The sequence below is a fragment of the Nicotiana tabacum genome, chromosome 17 (genome assembly GCF_000715075.1).
Source record: "Nicotiana tabacum cultivar K326 chromosome 17, ASM71507v2, whole genome shotgun sequence".
Taxonomy (NCBI): Eukaryota; Viridiplantae; Streptophyta; class Magnoliopsida; order Solanales; family Solanaceae; genus Nicotiana; species Nicotiana tabacum.
Genome location: NC_134096.1, coordinates 6,081,720 through 6,102,081, shown reverse-complemented (window position 1 = coordinate 6,102,081; position 20,362 = coordinate 6,081,720).

Genomic DNA, 20,362 nt, shown 5'->3' with positions numbered 1-20,362 from the left:
GATCATTCCACATAAATTTCTATGATTTGTATTAGATTGGAAGTTTCAAAAACTTTCCTTTATATCTTAAACTTTGTACTCTGTCAGACACCTTCACATAAATTAGAAAGGAAGTAACTAGTTGGCATTAATTGACCTTTAGTTTCTCTTTTTCTTGAGGGGAGCGTTGGCGTAACTGGTAAAGTTGCTGTCATGTGACCAAGAGATCATGCGTTCGAGCCGTGAAAACAATCGCTTGCAGAAATACAGGGTAAGACTGCAAACAATAGACCCTTGTGATCTGGTCCTTTCCCGAACCCCGTGCATAACGAAAATTTAGTACACCTGGGTGCCTTTAGTTTCTCTTTTTCTTGACCTAAAATAAATAAATGAGAAAAATAGCATGACATGACCAGTTCAATATCATTTTTTAAATTTCTTTCTGACCCACAAACAGTCAATGGTCAAGATCCCACCACGAAATTGAAAATTAGCAAATCGTGAAAAGATCAAAGTCGTAGCAACACGCTCTGCAATGGGTATAAATACACAAAAACCTCATTATATTTTCATTACCAAAATTAACAAAATCAAATATATTCCTTCAATTCCATCTTATTTGTTTTTGCATCAAATTAAATCAACATGGAAACACAATGTAACAGTTATTTTCGTACTGTTTGTATATTAATCTTGTTACTTTTTATATCCCTAAGTATGAAAACAAGTGAAGCTGCAAGATTTCTTGAACACGAAAAAGAACATTATCTTCTATTACCATCTCTGCAATGGCGTCCAGTTCGTTCTCCCGGATCAAATCCTGGCACGAATTCTCGTACAGACATGGCAAGCCAAGTTTCACAAAGGAACTTTGTAGGTCGTAAGGAGATTATATCTCGTCCTTCACCACTTCCTTCTTCTACTAAACAATACTCAAAAGAGAGCTTAATTTCTATAAACTGATAGTGTACAATTTTATAGCGATACCGTAGTTAGCACAGATATCCATTGACCGATAACTCCCATCAGCTCCAACACCATCCAATAACTAACCAACAAAGTTACCTCTCAAGACTCTTATTACAACAATTTTACCAGCAAAGTAACCTCTCAAGACTCTTACAATACCTTTTCTTTTTCTTCTCTAAACTGCATAATTATGTGCAGTTAGGATTATATAAGACGGATCCTTACTTGTATCATATAACATAAATATATATAGACTTGAAAGAGGCCATATATAGATTTTTCCAATACCTGAACTGCAAGTACTGTACAACACAAGTTGTTTGTTTTATGTATAATCTATGTATAATATCTGTATAACCATATAGAATCAGTGTGTAATTTAGGTATACCGGCTACAAAAAGTAGACAGTGAAACATACCGATTATTTGTGTAAAGATCTCTTTTGTAATGAAAATCTTACACTATCAATACAATTTAACATATTGTAGACGTTACTTTTCTTATTTTTAATCTTAATTAATTTTTTTCTTAATTCCAAGTATTATGGGTACTCACTATTAATAAAACTCATTGTTTACATAAATATTGTAATCTTCATAGTTTTATACTTTTGTTATATGTTTTCTTCATTGTAATCGATTCAGTATTTTATATGACGGAGTTAGAAGAATCTCCTATCCTTATAATAGCCGTAAAAAGTGAATGCAAGTGAAGTGAACGTAAGACCAAACCTCCATATTGGTGGCGCTGCTTTGCCCACAAATTATGACCATAATGTTTCCATGCAACTTTAAAAATATATATTAGAACTACAGTCAAACATTTTTATAACAGCATGCTTATATAACAATCATTTAATATAAAAGTCAAGTTTTTTTTTTTAACTAATTTTTTATGTTATGTTATAAAATATATGTCATCTATAACAACACTTTACTATAGCGTCCAAAAACTATCGGAACAAACGCGGATATTATAAAGAGATTTGACTATATTGTTTATTTGGACACAAAAAGTGAGTGTCGGTTGAGGTGATGACAATAGATTTCATGTTATAAAATGGAATTCCTACTTATTAGAAGAGGGAACACAGGCACCTCTCCGTCAACGTGTGTGTTCCCTTGAATTTTCTATTTTGTCTGGGGTAATTTTATAATTTATTAATTTACAACTCAATTGGTGACTCTTTCTTGACCAACGCGTGGACTCTCAATTCCCCAAACCTAAAAACTCCATTCAACACTTGTTAGAAGCATCCACTTCCAAATTATTCCACATGAAGGAAAGAGGGCAGCATCAATTGCCCCAAAATCCAGCAGACCTCACCTAATAATTCAACGAAACATCTACCACAAAGAGCAGGTTTATTCCAATCACTCCAGCATTTCATTTTATTTGTGCTTTCTGTTCTACTTTTTCTTCTTATGCAAAAAGATTAGGTCTTTGGGGTTTTGGCTTGATTATCAATCTTTTCTTCAGTTTAGTCTTAAGATTCGTTTCAGAAAGGTGAAAACAAACTGAGGTTGGGTTCTGATTTGTTCTCTGTTATTAATTTGTTTATTTTGAATTTCTTACGTGACTTCTAAGTTCTCTTCATTTTTTCCCCTTCTATTTTACTTTCTTTAAAAGATTGGTCATTAAAAGACTGAACCCCAACGGGGTATTATATTTCTATTATTTATACCAGTAGAATGAACAATAAATTTGTTACTTAGGGTCTGCTGACTCCTTTTTTGGTTTGAATGTTATAAATACAGTTATCTTGTGGTAATAAGCTTGTGAAAAAATATATTTCGGTCAAAGAAACAAACCAAATTTGCATATGCTTGTTAATCTATCTCTCTCCTTCAGAGTTAGATTATAAACTTCATGTATACCAGGAGATGAAGACAAGTAGTACTTGGAACAAAATAAAGAGGTAAAAATTGCTACTCCTTATATATAGCTATTTTGTATATGAATTATTTCCAGTAATGTTAGATTGAATGGTTTAGTTACATGAAAATCTTAGTTTTGTCGTGCTGCTTCTTGAATTTATCCTCAAAAGAGAAAAAAACGGAAGTTAATTGGTCAGCACAACTGAAGTCTAAGTAGTATTCTCTATTTGTTAAAGCATCTGTTATTTTTATTTTACTATCTTAAAAATATACGCTCTAGCAATACCAATAACTATATAGATTCAAAATTGATGCAGAAAGGGGCCGGGAAGTTCTCTACCTGAGAATATCAAGTGTAATTTTGTATATTTAAGGTTATGATTTTTATGCCAATTGGATGTACCTGTTGTATCCTGATATGTGTCTGTTTACCTTATTGTTCAACCTACATGGGCTACTGTTTGTTGAATTTACAACAGAAATATAGTAAGTGATGATTTTGTTAATGTTTGAAAGTGAAGTTTTTTTAGTGACAATGCTCGGTGAACATGTTGATGAGATTTGAATTGTTGGGAGTATCTGTCATAACTATGTGTCAGCATAAATTTCAGCAGTTTCTATCCCTAAATTTCTTTACGACGAGGCATTTGAAATTACCTTTTGTGGGTTCCAATCATAATTTCCTTAAAACGTTGATTATATATACTATACTATTCAGTAGTTGTTACTGATATACGTGTAGGGAAAATCATAATTTTATAAAACTTTGTTTCTATGAACTTCTTCGTGGTGGGCCTACAGAACAAGTAATGAATGATGCATAGTATTGATAAGTCGAGTCAAGCATAATGTAGTGATGGCATAAAGTGGCTAATTTTCACCCCAATTTTTGGCCTTAAAAACTTTCAATCATGACCAAGTCAAATACCTGCCCTGCCAGAACTTTCTTTTGCACAACTTTTGTTCCCGTTCAAAGTATTCTTCGTCTATTCTTTCTCCTAATTCTTCCGTGGGGTTATGAATGGATTCTCTCAAAATTTATTCATTTTTCCCGTAGGGATTTCATAGAGAGAATATGTAAAGTATACTTTGTTTGCAAAGTTAACCCATCGAGGGTTTTCGTCGATATCCGGTATGATCAGATTAATCTTTTAATATCTTTAGTTATAGATGCAATTTTGGACTTTGGTTCGACTCCTACTCTGGGTTTCTATATATATAGTTAGGACTAACAGGTAAACATTCCTGATTTGGGAATTTTTCTGAAATATTAAAATGTACTGCACAATAAATTAAATATAAAGCCGTCAGAATATTTAAAATATTTTTCTGATTATTTAGTCTTCCATTGTGGCAATTTGCAACAGATTGCTCTTCGAATTTTTGGTTTATATGATTAGAGGAGTAAACCCAGATGGTCCCTTATGATATTTTCTCTACACAGGCAAACTTACATGTCTGCACAATTGAGTATCACTTCATTTTTCTAATTTTTTTCGAGAGTTAATTGTTGCATTTCATCGAAAGTCCTGTATCAGTATTAATTAAAATGATTTTCTTTAGAAATTAATTTAGCTAATCCTTATTCGTCAGCAAAATATTTATCCTTGAATGAACCACAAATAGAACTACAGTACAAATTAGAAGAAATAATGACTATCACCAGCCCTACAATATTGCTAATTGATAAATGATCATTAAAGGAACAAAAAAAATGATTCAAAAAGATCTTTATATCTAAGGAAGGACATTGTTCTGGATATGTAAATTTATAATAGTGTAAACCTACATGTTTACATCTTGTCCACGTTTTTATGTTTTTATTTTTTGATAAATTTATTTGGAAATATAATGGCCACACTATTTTGATTTCACAGGTTCTTCAAAGTGCTGGCCTGGGAAGCAGAAACAATGCTTAAACTAGAATACATGACTTTGACTAAAATAGGTGATTCTGCACTTCTTTAGTCTATTGTCATATGCTTATTCATCATGCTAAATAATTATGCTTTATATTTCATGTTATTGTGTTAATATGTCTCTACTTTAGTAATAAATTTATATGCCTACAAATAACAGAAAGATGGACAACGCCTAAATTGAGCAGATCAAGAACGTTCATATCTTGGTGGAAAAAATAGTGATAAATGCCTTAGACAACATATATCACATGGAGAGAAATGGTACATAATTCATTTTCTATAAGACTCTTAAACATCATAAGATTTGATGCTACAGAAAAACATTCATTAACTTCTAGCACTAGCAAATATTTTTATCTCAGCTATCATGGTTCCTTATACACCTACAGGGTACAAATATCTAAATTTGATATTTTTAGATACTCCTACTGGTGCAACACCAAGTGCAGCTCCTGTACAGAATACTTCATTTGCACTAATCACATGTAAGACTATAATGCAAGTCAAACAAATTCAGACACAAATTATAATTCAATGTATTAACTATACCCAATACATTATCCCTTCTCTTTTGTTAAAATGTATGGAAGTAAGACAATAATTTAGGTTAATAGACGGTAAAGTATGTTACAATCAAGAATTTAAAGAGAATTTAAAAAAAAATATTTCTTTTAATAAATTGTAATGCACGGATGTGTTAATTTCTACTTTTTCTATTCTAATAATTTGTATTACGCACATGTGCTAAAACATTTTTTACTTTTGCATTTTCCAGACCAGCTTGTTGTCTCGGTCTCAAGGCAAATACGCTCTGCTTCCTAAGAGCACGACAAGTCAACAACTATTAGGGACCTAATATAGTTGATAGAATTGCAGCAACAAGAAGAAAGTTAATCAATTGTATAGATTTTGAATCAAACCGAATAGATTTTGTTCAATTTTACTTTAGTCTTTAAACAATTTTTTTTTAATGTTAAATCAAAAATGTATAAGCTCCTTGGGCCCGGGCACCGCCCGGGCTACCGCCAACTAGTTTAACTTATGCATGCGGATAGCCTAAAGATTTTTACACTGTCTATATATTTTAACATGTTACAACTGAATATCTACTCTATTTATAATTAACGAGTTTAAGTTCCATATATTCATCGATGATGTAAAATAATCACACAAGTAGGTCAATTTCAAACAGTTACAGAAAAATCTCTATAATAAGCATATATTATTCATTACCTAAAAAAAATGGGCTCCCCAAAATTTTGGAGCCTAAAGTCTTTGCTTTAGTTACTTTGGCCTTGAGCCGGTACATATATAATCATGTATAATTTATGTATATCGATTAGAAAAAGATAAAATACTGAATCCGATAGTCTATTTACGTAAAGATCCCGTGAAGCAATGACCAACCCCAAATATAGGGTACGTTTTAGTAGACCTTTTTGTCAATGCCCCAGTCAGTGGGGAAAAAGAAATTCAAAGTGGGAATTAATTTGCTACTGCTATGGTGCTATTCTCGTACGTGACTTATATTCATAAGTCCCAAAGTTGGATCATAGCCCACACAATGTTTAGCTGGATTAAATAGGCATGTTAATTTGAGCTACATAATAAAATGGGAAATTACCAGCTATGTCCAGATGCGTATTCAGGTTGAGGAGTATAAGTTCACGTGAAGCCAAACTCCTTTCCCTAAATCATGTATAATAATATTATATTTCGTCAAAATTACTTAAATATATGTGCGTGAGCCCATGCTCAAAGACTTCTACGGTGCAATAATTATTGGGTGCACTTCTACAAGTGAAATGGCGGTTCAAATCCCACTCTGAATTGTCTTGATTTCGGCACGGAGTATAGAAATATATATGAAAATTATTAAAATTTCAAAAAGAATATGATTTTAAACCTATAATTTCAAAAGTGTAGTGGATTCGTAATAAGAGGCTAATGTTAAACCCGTCAGAGGTAAATTCTTGTAACGACCCGACCGGTCGTTTTGAATATTTTAACCCCGTTTCTCCATTTACTGCTCAATTTATGTCTTACAGTTGATTTATGACTTATCGGGTTATTTGGTTCTGGTCCGGAAAGATTTTGGAGTGAAATGAGATACTTAGTCTCATAATTAAAAACTTAAGTTGGAAAAGTTGACCGGATATTGACTTATGAGGAAACGACCTCAGAATTTAATTCTTATGATTCCAATAGCTCTATATGTTTATTTTGGACTTAGGAGCATATCCAAAAAATTAATGGGAGGTTCGCAGAGGAATTAGGCTTGAAATGTCGAAAGTTAAATTTTTGAAAAGTTTGACCGGGGAGTTGACTTTTTGATATCGGGGTCGAAATCCGATTCTGAAATTTTTTATATGTCTGTTATGTCATTTATGACTTGTTTGAAAAATTTGAGGTCAATCGGACGTGATTTGATAGGTTCCGAAATCGTTTGTAGAAATTAGAAATTTCAAAGTTTATTAGGCTTGAATTGAGGTATGATTCGTATTTTTAGTGTTGTTGGATGTGATTTGAAGACTCGATTAAGTTCATATGATATTTTAGGACTTGCTGGTGTAATTGGTTGAGGTCCCGAGGGACTCGGATGAGTTTCGGATGGTTAATGGATCGAATATTGGACTTGGAATTCTGCTGAAGTTTTTCTGGTACACTGTTTGATTTCCTTCTACGCGATCGCATGGAAAGATCCGCGATCGCGTTGGGTTAATTGGGACTGCTGAGTTTTTGTTCTATGGATCGCGTGGGGAGAATCGCGATCGCGTAGATGGAAAGAGAGAACGCATCGCGAACGCGTGGGCAAAGCCGCGTTAGGAGGTGAGGCAGGTGGGGTTCGCGAGTATTGTTCTATGCGAATGCGTGGGCTGTCCGCGATCGCGTAGGCCTGGGAAGCTCGTGTTCGCGTTCGCGTATGTTGTGATGCGGTCACGTAGAAAAGTTTTGGGGGCAGTGTATTTTGGTCTTCGCGATCGCATAACCTTGTACGAGATCGCATAGGGTTATTTTGGCAGTTGATATGTTGTGATTCGCGATCGCGGGACTTGGTCTGCGATTGCATAGAAGAAATGACTGGGCAGAGAGTTTAAGTTCTGAAAATGGGACTTCGTCCCATTTTCCATTTTTGACGGATTGGAGCTCGGGAAAAGGCGATGTTTGGGAGATTTTCAGAGGAAACAACAGGGTAAGTATTCTTAACTCAATAGTGATTAAATTACTCGAATCCATGGTTGTTTTTATCATTTAATTGGTGAATTAAGTTGAAAAATTGTGAAAACCCTCTAGGTTTAATGTGGAGATTTGAGGGTCGAGTTGATGTCGGATTTGAGTAAAAGTTATATGGTTGGACTCGTGGTTGAATGGACGTTCATATTTTTTAACTTTTGTCGGGTTCCGAGACGTGTGCCCCATAGGCGATTTTCTAGTGTAAATTTCGGATTTTGTGGAAAAAATTAGTATTTTGATATGGGATTAATTCCTATAATTGTTGGATTGAATCAAATTTATTGTGGCTCGATTCGAGGCATTTGGAGGCCAATTCACAAGGCAAGGGAAATTACACGGTTGGAGGTAAGTAACACTTCTAAACATGGTTCTGAGGGTATGAATCCCCGAATTTGGTATGATATGAATTGTTTGGAGGTAACACACATGATAGGTGACGAACATGTAGACGTGCACCATAGAAAGTGTGTCTTGAATAAATTCTGTGAAGCAGTAAAAGTAAAATATCATGTTATTATCTGAATATGTGGCACGTGTTAGAGGAATTAAGCTGAGGCTAGTAATAAAGATCATGTTTAGGCTATGTGCCGATATTTTAGGACCCATGGGGTCGTGATGCTGTTGAATTAATTGTTCTAAAATATACATTTCACACTCAGTAATAATTATCCATTGTGAGGATATTTATGGGATTAAGCTTCGCTACGCAGCATGCCAGTTGGTTTTATATATGTTATTGTTAAATGCATCGGGGCTGCTCGCCTGCAGCAGGCCAGAATGGCTTTATAGATTATTATTATTCTGTATTGGGGTTGCCCGCATGTAGTAGGCCATAATGGCTTTATTATTAAATGGATCGAGGTTGCCTGCCTGCAACAGGCCTCATTGGCTTTATAATTATACGGATCGGGATTGCTCGCCTGCAGTAGGCCATATTGGCTTTATATCACGCTTGGGCTGAAAGAGCCCCTCCGAGAGTCTGCACACACACGTAGTGAGCACGGTCGACTTATAGTGCTTGGGCTGAAGGAGCTCCTCTAGAGTCTGTACACCCCCCAGTGAGCGTAGATGATTATATATATTCGGGATGGATTTCCCAGGGCATGGACTTGCCTTACTTATTGCTTATATATATATTTGGGATGGATTTTCCTAGGGCTTGGACTTGCCTTACTTATTTGTATTGTAATGAGTTTACTTGGACATGGACCTTGTCCGTATCAGTTATATTTGGGGATAAAATTATCTCAAGGCTGGATTGGCTTAATACGGTACTGGGTGACTGACTGTCAGTCGATGTGTATTTATATACGGGTTGGAACACCCTGGGCTGGATTGGTCATAAATAGTACCGACTGATCGGATAATTTGTGACCAGTATTTACATGAGGCCCTTTTACTGAGATGTCATATTCCTCATATCATGCAGTATTGATCTATTTCACTTGTACTAAGTTTAACTGTTAAATTTGAAAGCATGCCTACATTTTGTACCATTATTTATACTGGACTGTACCTGCGGAGCTCATTATTTCTCTCAGCCCAGAGATTAGTCTTGTTACTTATTGAGTTAGTTGTACTCATACTACACTATGCACCTCGCGTGCAGATCCAGGTGCTTTCGGACACAGAGATTGTTAGATTTTAGATTACTATCAGTTGGAGACTATCAAGGTTGTTTCTTGGCGTCCGCTGACCTTGTCTCTCTTTCCTTCAGTTATTGTACTGTTCTATACTTTCAGGCAGTGATTTTTTTATCAATCAAACATTGTATTCACATTAGATGCTCATGTACTTAGTGACACCGGGTTTTGGGAGTGTTTATACATGTATTTGTGAGTTTTCTTTCACTGAATTTAGATATTATGATTTCAAGCTTAAAATATATGGTGATTTATTGAGATTGTCTGCTTGCCTAGTATTGAGATAGGCGCCATCATGACAGGTGAGATTTTGGGTCGTGACAAGTTGGTGTCGGAGCTCTAGGTAACATAGGTCTCACGAGTCGTGAGCAGGGCTAGTGGAGTCTTGCGGATCGGTACAGAGACGTATGTACTTATCTTCGAGAGGCTGCCGGACCCTTAGGAAAGTTTTACTTTCTTGTATTTTATCATGCGAACTTGTTGATTCTGGAAAACTAAGATTCAGTTATTCTATTCTCTCACAGATGGTGAGGACACGTACTACCAGATCAGACGGTCAGCCACCAGTGCCACCATTTAGGGCCGCGAGAGGCCGGCCCCGTGGTAGAGGCTGGGGCCGAGGTAGAGGTCAAGGTATAGCTCGTACCACAGTTGGACCAGCACCTGTAATTCCACTAATTGCTCCAGCTTAGGAGTAGATTCCAGATATAGCTGAGCTGACAGGACCAGCACAAGCACCAACTGTCCATATTGAGATTCCAAGCCTTCAGAAGACTTTGGCCCAGATATTGACAGTTTGCACTGGTTTTGCTCAGGTGGTTTCGGCTCAGGCCGAACCTGCCACTTCTCAGGCCGGGGGGGGGTACTCATACCCCTGTTACCTATACTCCAGACCGGGTAGTACATGGACTTCATATACCGGGAGCACTACCAGCCTAGCCGGTTGTAGTTGCTCAGGCCCCGGCAGTTCCTGTTATGGCAGATGATGAGCAGATGAGACTTGAGAGATTTTAAAGGCTTCGACCTCCACTGTTTAGCGGTACTGAGTCAGAGGATGCTCAGTGTTTTCTGGATAGGTGTTAAGAGATGCTTCGGACAACGGGTATTCTGGAGACTAGTGGAGTCTCGTTCACTACTTTTCAGTTTTCTGGGGTTGCCTTCAGATGGTGGGAGGCTTATGAGAGGCGCAGGCCGGTTGGTGTAGTACCACTTACATGGAAGGAGTTCTCCATTCTCTTTTTGGAGAAGTTTGTGCCACAGTCTCGCAGAGAGGAGCTGTGTAGACAGTTTGAGCAGTTACGTCAGGATGGTATGTCCGTGACGCAGTACGAGATGAGATTTTCTGAGTTGGCTCGTCACACAATTTGGTTGGTTCCCACTAATAGGGAGAGGATTAGGAGGTTCATTGATGGCCTCACGTATCAGTTGCGGTTGCTTATGACTAGGGAGAGGGTATCTGGTGCCACTTTTGACGAGTTGGTTGATATTTCTCGACAGATAGAGGCGGTCTGTAGCCAGAAGCAGGGTGACAGGGAGGCTAAGAGGCCCTGAGGTTCGGGCAGTGTTAGTAGGCTACCTTCTAGAGGCCAGTTCTACCACAACAGGGGTCGTCCAGTTCACCATGGTGTATCATCCAACTATAAGTCATATAGTCCTCATCAGAGTCAGTCATCTCTCAGTGCACTTCTAGCCCCGAGTACGCTCCATGCACCATCAGTTCAAGGATCATATGAACCAGGCCCTTCTGGTAGTCATTCTGGTTCCCGAGGTCCGCCTCAGAACTCGCCACCATTCTTCGAGATGGAGTGGTATGAGTGTGGAGAGCTGGGCCATGTGAGAAAATATTGTCCCCACCGTACACGAGGTACAGTTCAACAGAGGAGTCAGGCTACTACTTTTGCACCAGTCGCTCCACCACCCGCTCAGCCAACTTAGGGTGGAGCTCAGTCAGCTAGGGGTTTCCCAAGAGGGGGAGGCCAATCCGGTGGTGGTCAGACCCGGTTCTATGCTTTTCCTGCTAGGTCAGATGTTGTTGCCTCAGATGCAGTGATCACAGGTATTGTCTCAGTGTGCCACAAGGAGACTTCTATATTATTTGACCCTGGTTCCACTTATTCATATGTATCATCGTATTTTTCTCATTATCGGGATATGCCTTGTGAGTCCTTAGTTTCACCTGTTCATGTATCTACGCAAATGGGCGATACTATAATTATGTACCGGGTGTATCGGTCGTGTGTGGGAATTATTGGGGGACGAGACTAGAGTTGGTCTTTTATTGCTTAGTATGGTCAATTTAGATATTATCTGGGTATGGTGAGATATCAAATGTTTGGTTATATGGCCTTGGGCCAAGTGGGGGAGTCCGCTATCTACGATTTGATTACGCTTTATGAGTATATGAAAAAGTGTGGGATGAGTGAGTTGTTATTTGTGAATGATGTAGTGCGCACAGAGTATGAATTTGATAGGTGGTATTAAAGTAGAGTTATTTCTTTGAGTATTGATGTGCTAATGGGGCACGTCCCTTTTGGCCCATTTGGGCGGTGTAATGTGGATTTGAATAAAGGGGGTGACTCTCGAGAAAGTTCTAATGGATTCGAGATTAATATGTAACAATTGAGAATTTTTGGCGAATTTGTTAATGGATAAAATCTGAGATTTAAGTTGGATAGTGTCGAGACTTGTGGCATTTTTATGTATCATTATGAATTTTATATTTTAGTATCAGGAAGGCGAATAAAATGATTTTAGACTCAAATAAGGTATTTTCAGAGTGGGTGTTTCGGTTGTGGTATTTATAGGGGTAATTATGATGTGGTGAGACTCTACAGATGTTTTGGTGGCAATAATCTTGGGTTTTGGTGACCTACGTGGTTTGGTCGAGTTAGAGGAATTTAGTTCTAATAACTTGGTTATGTGCTGATGGATTTCAAAGTGTTCTTGATGGTTTCTACCATGGTTTAAACCACATATTTTCTACTGATGTGGGAAACGTGTTGTGTATTGTGATTTCCTCCTAGAAGGAAGCAAGAGGGAGGTTTCTAACTAACTCGGTATGTAATTTGTTGGTGACTCAGAGTTGATAATGGGATTCTTGTGCTTGTCATGTGATGGTATAATAGATGTGGTGTGTTGTGTAGGATTAGGATTTACATGTACAAGGTGACAGTTCAGTCTTGAAGAGGAGGTAACGAATGTTGGAAAGCATGGTCAGTTTCAAATATTTAGATGAATGTTATAGTTGCTCGGTAATCCCTGAGAAGGGTGCGCGGTTGAAAGGGGCATTGTGTTTTGATTTACGGATGTTCATTAGTATTGCGGTACTCTCCTGGTTGATAGACTGTTGATATTCAAATTATTGATATGTGGCACGGAAGAATTATGAAAATATTCCTGGTGAGATAATCATGCATGAAGGATATGATAGTCATTCGAATGCTGGAGTTGTGATCAGTTATGATGGTTCATGTGTACTTATTTGATTGCTCCTTTATGATATTCTTGGATTAGAGGCCTGTGACTATGCCAGGCGAATTATGTTATTGGCAGGTGAGTTGTCCGTGCGGTTCCAGATATTGATACTATAGCACGTGATTTGTCCGTGCGAGTGATGTTAATGTGAGCTCTAGAAGAGCTGGTTACTGTTATTAAATTTGTGTGTCTTGGTTCTACTATATATAATGAACTTATAGCATTACAGTTGTAGTGGTGCTTATTAAACTTGCAACACGGTTCTCTTCCTTGAGACATCTCCCATATTTGGGTACACAGGTTGCGCAGTTGTGAATTGAGTTACATTGGTGTGGCATATCAATGGGATAGTTGTGTTGAATAATATAAGGTCATTGGACCTAGAATGGATACTATCATGTTGATTCCGGCATATTGGGAGGATAATATTGAAAGTTGGCTTAAGAGAGGATTGTGGTTCTGGTTGGGGCGAGAGAGCTCTATGGCTAGTTGATTTGATGAGTGGTTATGAGTTTTGATTGTTCTTTCATCATTGGCAGTGTACGAAGGTTTTGGAATGAGGTTTTGTTGAATGCAGGGTTTTATACTAGTACTTGGTTGATTTTGAGTAGTTACTATGATCATAAATGGTGTTACGAGTATGCGAGTTGTGTAGTATGTTATGCGATTGTATCTAGGATTATGGTTATGGCTAGGTACAGCTTGTTCAGGCTTATACAATGGGTAGATGTGAGATTCGGGTCTTGAAAAGAATTTTGGATGTTAGAAATTTGGCTCCAAGGTGTTCGGCTAAAGTTAAATTAATTATCTTCAATTGTGTTGTGTTGTCAGATATATATGGAATAGGGTGACGTGGGATCACCCCTGAGTATGTGCGTGGTAAGTTGGAATAGATAATTGAAGGTTAAGAACAACTCTTAGCATGTTTGAGGACGGACGCATATTTAAGTGAGGGAGAATGTAACGACCCGACCGATTATTTTGAATATTTTAACCCTGTTTCCCCATTTACTGCTCAATTTATGCCTTACAATTGATTTATGACTTATTGGGTTAGTTGGTTCGGGTCTGGAAAGATTTTGGAGTGAAATAGACACTTAGTCTCATAATTGAAAACATAAGTTGGAAAAGTTGGCCGGATATTGACTTATGAGGAAACGAACTCGAAATTTAATTCTGATGATTCCAATAGCTCCGTATGGTTATTTTGGACTTAATAGCGTGTCCGGAAAATTAATGGGAGGTCCGTAGAGGAATTAGGCTTGAAATGCCGAAAGTTGAATTTTCGGAAAGTTTGACCGGGGAGTTGACTTTTTGATATCGGGGTCGAAATCCGATTCTGAAAATTTTTATAGGTCCATTATGTCATTTATGACTTGTGTACAAAATTTGAGGTCAATCGGGCGTGATTTGATTGGTTCCGAAGTCGTTTGTAGAAATTAGAAATTTCAAAGTTCATTAGGCTTGAATTAGGGTATGATTCGTATTTTTAGTGTTATTGGATATGATTTGAAGACTCAACTAAGTTCGTATGATGTTTTAGGACTTGTTGTTATAATTGGTTGGGGTCCCGAGGAACTCGGGTGAGTTTCGGATGGTTAACGGATCGAATTTTGGACTTGGAATTCTACTGAAGTTTTTCTGATACACTGTTAGGTTTCCTTCTACGCGATCGCATGGAAAGATCCACGATCGCGTAGGGTTAATTGGGACTGCTGAGTTTTTGTTCTATGCGATCGCGTGGGGAGAATCGCGATCGCGTAGCTGGGAAGAGAGAACGCATCGCGAACACGTGGGTAAAGCCGCATTATGTTGTGCTTCGCGATCGCGAGACTTGGTCCGCGATCACATAGAAGAAATGACTAGCCAGAGAGTTTAAGTACTTCGTCCCATTTTCTATTTTTGACGGATTGGAGCTCGGGAAGAGGCAATTTTTGGGAGATTTTCAGAAAAAATAATAGGGTAAGTGTTCTTAACTCAATAGTGGTTAAATTTTCCGAATACATGGTTGTTTTTATAATTTAATTGGTGAATTAAGTTAAAAAATTGTGAAAACCCTCTTGGTTTAATGTGAAGATTTGAGGGTCGAGTTGATGTTAGATTTGAGTAAAATTTATATGGTTGGACTCGTGGTTGAATGTGCGTTCATATTTTGTAACTTTTGTCGGGTTCCGAGACGTGGGATTTTTGAGTGTAAATTTCGGATTTTGTGGAAAAAATTAGTATTTTGATATGGGATTAATTCCTATAATTGTGTGGACTGAATCAAATTTATTGTAGCTAGATTCTAGGCGTTTGGAGGCCAATTCACAAGACAAAGGTATAACGGAGTAAGGAATTACACGGTTGGAAGTAAGTAACACTTCTAAACTTGGTTCTGAGGGTATGAATCCCCGAATTTGGTATGATATGAATTATTTGGAGGTGACACACACGATATGTGACGAACATGTAGACGTGCACCACAAAAAGTGTGCCTTGAATAAATCTTGTGAAGTAGTAAAATTAAAGAATCATGTTATTATTTGAAGATGTGGCACGTGTTAGAGGAATTAAGGTGAGCTAGTAATAAAGATCATGTTTAGGCTATGTGCCGATATTTTAGGACCCACGGGGTCGTGATGCTACTGAATTAAATTGTTCTAAAATATACATTTCACACTCAGTAATAATTGTCCATTGTAAGGATATTTATGGGATTGAGCTGCGTTGCGCAGCAGGCCATTTGGCTTTATATATGTTATTATTAAATGAATCGGGGCTGCCCGCCTGCAGTAGGCCAGAATGGATTTATACATTATTATTATTTTGGATCGGAGCTGCTCGCCTACAGCAGGCCTTATTGGCTTTACTATTTTATGGATCGGGGCTGCCCGCTTGCATCAGGTCTTATTGGCTTTATTATTAAATGTATAGGGGTTGCCCGCCTGCAGCAGGGCTTGTTGGCTTTATTATTGAATAGATCCGGGTTGCCCGCCTGTAGAAGGCCTCATTGGCTTTAATATTATACGGATCGGGACTGCACGCCTGCAGTAGGTCATATTGGCTTTATATCACGCTTGGGCTGAAAGAGCCCCTCCGAGAGTCTGCACACACCACTAGTGAGCGCGGTCGACTTATAGCGATTGGGCTCAAGGAGCCCCTCTGGAGTTTGTACACCCCCAGTGAGCGTAAATGATTATATATATTCGGGATGGATTTCCCAGGGCATGTACTTGCCTTACTTTCTGCTTATATATATATATGGGATGGATTTTCCTAAGGCATGGACTTGCCTTACTTATTTGTATTGTAATGAGTTTACCTGGACATGGACCTTATCCGTATCAGTTATATTTGGGGATAAAATTATCCCAGGGCTGGATTGGCCTTATACGGTACTGGGTGATTGACTGTCAGTCGATGTGTATTTATATACGGGTTGGAACACCCTGGGCTGGATTGGCCATAAATAGTACCGAGTGACCGGATAATTTGTGACCAGTATTTACATGAGGCCCTTTTACTGAGATGCCATACTCCTCATATCATGTAGTATTGATCTATTTCACTTGTACTGAGTTTAACTATTAAATTTGAAAGCATGCCTACATTTTGTACCATTATTTATACTGGACTGTACCTGTGGAGCTCATCATTTCTCTCAGCCCAGAGGTTAGTCTTGTTACTTATTGAGTTAGTTGTACTCATACTACACGCTGCACTTCGTGTGCAGATCCAGGTGCTTTCGGACACGGAGATTATTAGATTTCAGAGTACTATCAGTTGGAGACTATCAAGGTAGCTTCTTGGCTTCCGATGACCTTGTCTCTCTTTCCTTCAGTTATTGTACTGTTCTATACTTTTAGGCAGTGATTTTTTTATCAGTCAAACATTGTATTCACATTAGATGCTCATGTACTTAGTAACGGGTTTGGGGAGTGTTTATATATGTATTTGTGAGTTTTCTTCCGCTGAATTTAGCTATTATATTTTCAAGCTTAAAAGATATGGTGGTTTATTGAGATTATCGGCTTGCCTAGTATTGAGATAGGCGACATCACGACAGGTGAGATTTTGGTGGTTTATTAAGTGCACTCATCCCCTTAAAATCCTGGATCCGCCTCTGGCTATGCCCATTTATCAGTAGCTTATTATAAAAATTGGTCAATTTATTAAATATTACTAATATTAGTCAAATATTATTAATATTTTCCAATTAGCTATTTGTAGCCAAAAAAAGATCAAATTTTTGCTTTCTTGAGTGGGTGTTATTAGAATAGATTGCATACATCTTAAGGAGTTTGAATCTCAGTTTTGGAATGATTTGACGGAGTTTTGAGGTGGTTTGAATTGAAAATTCGAAGTAGAAGATGAAACATAAAAAAAATGATATGTGTATCATCTGTGTATCACATATGTATCATATTTATATCACATATATATCACATGTATATCCATGTATATCTGTATGGCTGTATGTGTGATACATGCGTGATATATGGCTGTATGTGTGATATATGGCAAAAGAATTTTTTAAATTCGATTTTGACTCCAAATTTTGATATCAAATCAATCCAAATCACCTCCAATCTTCCTCAAAATTTGTATATTGACTCATCTATTTGCTACCTCATCCATGAAATTATCTTTCTGTCTTGTATTTAATGTTGCTGATCATGCTTAAAAATATGAAAGTAGATCTTCGCGTGTTATTTTTGGAGAGAAAGAACCTTATTTATTTGGATTTTCAATTTTTATATGTGCTTGACTAGTTTTTGTAAGTCTATAATTAATGGCTAGAGGTAGGTAAGTTGAAACCTATTTGGGACATTTACGTAAGATTCCCAAATAAAATTAAATTATAACTTGACCTGCCCAACTCAACACTAATTTTAGTTCTTTTATAATTTGTTTAATTATAAAATCAAACTAATAAAACATTGTTCTTCTATTTAATATGACTATATGAGACATAAAATCCAGGAAAAAACACTTATAATTATAATTACTACAACGATTAATTAAAAGCGGAAATGTCCTTTTGTTTTCCTCTATTATTTTATATGGTTTATTAATGTAGCTTCTTCTTTTACGTTTGACTGTTCAAATTAAATATAATTACTACAACGACTAATTAGAGCAAAGTTTTATAACTTGAAACATAATTTCAACGTTCCTAAATTAATTAGTGCCTACAAATTAAAACAGAAGAAAAGGTAAACTTAATTGACTTTTAAATTTTTGTGTGGAAAGTAGATTTTGACATTTGAATGAAAGTTGGAGGAAACATATCCTTACCCTTTGTGATTAAAGCTAATTTGCTCCTTAAAGAAAAGGTCACTGTGTTTCTCAAAGTTAATTTGCAGAGAAAAAGAACAAAATGGTTGCCCTTTTCTTCTCTTTTTTTTCTTATTTATTTTAAACTGCAAAAACAACATGTATATATGATTAAGTTTAGCTTTTATCCGTATCATTAAATTAAACCTAGTTAAATTCTATTTTTTAAATATTTTTATAGATGATTATTTTTTAAAATCTTTTCTCTGGTATGACTAATTCTATTTCAACCTTTAAAAAAACCTAGCAGTCAACGGTCAAAACCCTTGCATGAAATTAAAAACCTCGAAAGTTGAAGTCCTATTAGAAAACACGTTATTTCATGGGTATAAATAACTGCCAGTTTCTACAACCTTCAATATAAATACATTCCTTAATCCTCCTTAACAACCACAATAATATATATCATTAGTGAGTTACGTTTAACTTCTATACATTGATAGATAGGGTAGTATTCAGATTCATCGTTTACATCCTTATTCATATAAGTTAAATCCATCATTCATATTCTCATTCCAACAAAATCAAGAATGAAACCACGAAGGGACATCTTATTAACCTCTACATGTAGTAAAATGATACTACTACTGCTTTTTCTTCTACTAAGTACTACACAACATGAAGCTGATGCTCAGATTCTTTCACATAATCGAGAAGAAGATATAATTTGGAGAGATAATGAACACCTTTTGTTACCATCTCTGCAATGGCGTCCCGTCCGGCCACCGTCTCCTAATGGTGACACCAACTCTCTCCCTGACCTGAGAAGTCAAGTCTCTCAAAGGAACTTTGCTGGTCGTAAAGAGGTGGCTCCTCCTCCACCTGAGTGGCTACTAATTGAGAACAAGGTTCTGCCACGAATAATTTTCAGCGACTAAACTTTTAACAGCGACCAGGGGCAGAGCTAGGGTGGCGGAAGGGAGTCCGAACTATTTTTGCCGAAAAATTACATCAAAATTATTTTTTAACCATAATTAGTAAATGTTGAATTCCATTGGCATGTTTGTGTGTTTATTTTTTAATATTCTGAATCCCCTTTAGAATCCTGACTCCGCCATTATAATCAATGACCCTTGAGTCGTCATAACGATTTATGTGGTGACATTAGTCGCCATATAAAGTCTAGTTTCATATGATGTACATTGGCACGTTAGTGAATTTGTAGCCATTGACAATCTGACCATTTTCTGGGCAAAGCAACCAACATATCCTTAAGTTGATACTCAGGGCAGAATAGAAAAAGTTCGATGGCATAATGTTGATTCATTCAATTTTTAGGGAAAATTTGTAAGGCTACTCATCAATGTTTTTGGGTTTGGTTTTTTGCCTCATGGGCAGTATGACTTGTGTTGTTTCTTTTTTCTTTGAAAAATTAACCTAAATAGCCGTATACTCCACCACTTAAATTAGAAATAGCCGGCATATGTATAGTATATATATATATGCATAGTTCATGTATAATGTGTATAATTATGTATAATCAGTGTATACCGCCTAAAAGAAATAAACAGTAAATTCAGCCGGCTATTTATATAAAGATTACTCACCCCCCCCCCCCCCAATATGGTGTGATGGAGAAAATCAATTGTACTTTTGCAATTTTTTGTTCAAATATGGAAGATCATATCCAAAATTTGATTATTTAGCAATGTGGTTTCACTATTAGCAATGGTATATACAAGATTTTAGGCGAGTCGGTATTAGTTTATTGTCACATTTTGATTTGTAAGTTAGTTTATGTGTACGATATTGATACTTCTATTTTTTTCTAAGTTGTTTACCTTTGTAAGTGCATGTGTATTCATATAGTGACGAATGATTTTTTTCTTTACAACACTCAACTTGATTACTCTATTGGAAAGTATCATAATTTAAATATGGACTTTTCCTATTGTCTAGTTCATGAATAAATCCATTAATGTATTTTAACATTAATTTCCTAAT